Genomic DNA, 628 nt, shown 5'->3' with positions numbered 1-628 from the left:
AGGCGAGGTGAGGAGAAAGAGAGAGAGAGAGAGAGAGAGAGAGAGAGAGAGAGAGAGAGATTAATTTCGTCACGAGTTCCAGATGTCGAGAGAAAGAGAGAGAGAGAGAGAGAATGGAAATCGAGGAAGGGAAGGAAAGGAGGGAAAGTAAGAGAAGTGGGGAGGGGAGCTAGAAGGAAAGCGGTGGCAGGGCGAGAGAATCGAGGCGATGTGCATGCGTTTAATCGATAATCACCGGCAAGTGGTCTCGTCCCGAAAAGGGTGCGGAGGTTACATCTGCGAGGTATCATCAGAGCGGGCCTACGAAACGGCGATCCATCATCTCTCGGCAGTCGAAATCCGAAATTGCTCGGCCATTTCCTCGGGCTACGCGTGCGGCTATAATAGGGATTAAGGCCGGTGTAAATAAATTTCGAATCGCGAGTAATCCTATCTATTTAAGCTTTTCGATGCTCGCCTAGTCCCGGAAGGAATGCGACCGAATCCAATCTTCCTCTCGTCGTATCTCTCGTCGAGGATGAACGGAAACACGGAGTCGATCGAAAAATCATTCGTCAACATTCGTTCACAGAATCGTTGAACGATCGATGGATAATATTCCCATATTCTTCGTATCGCGTATAGAGTA

This window comes from Apis dorsata, unplaced genomic scaffold (genome assembly GCF_000469605.1).
Source record: "Apis dorsata unplaced genomic scaffold, Apis dorsata 1.3 scaffold_928, whole genome shotgun sequence".
NCBI classification, from domain to species: domain Eukaryota; kingdom Metazoa; phylum Arthropoda; class Insecta; order Hymenoptera; family Apidae; genus Apis; species Apis dorsata.
Note: the sequence above shows the minus strand (reverse complement) of the source record.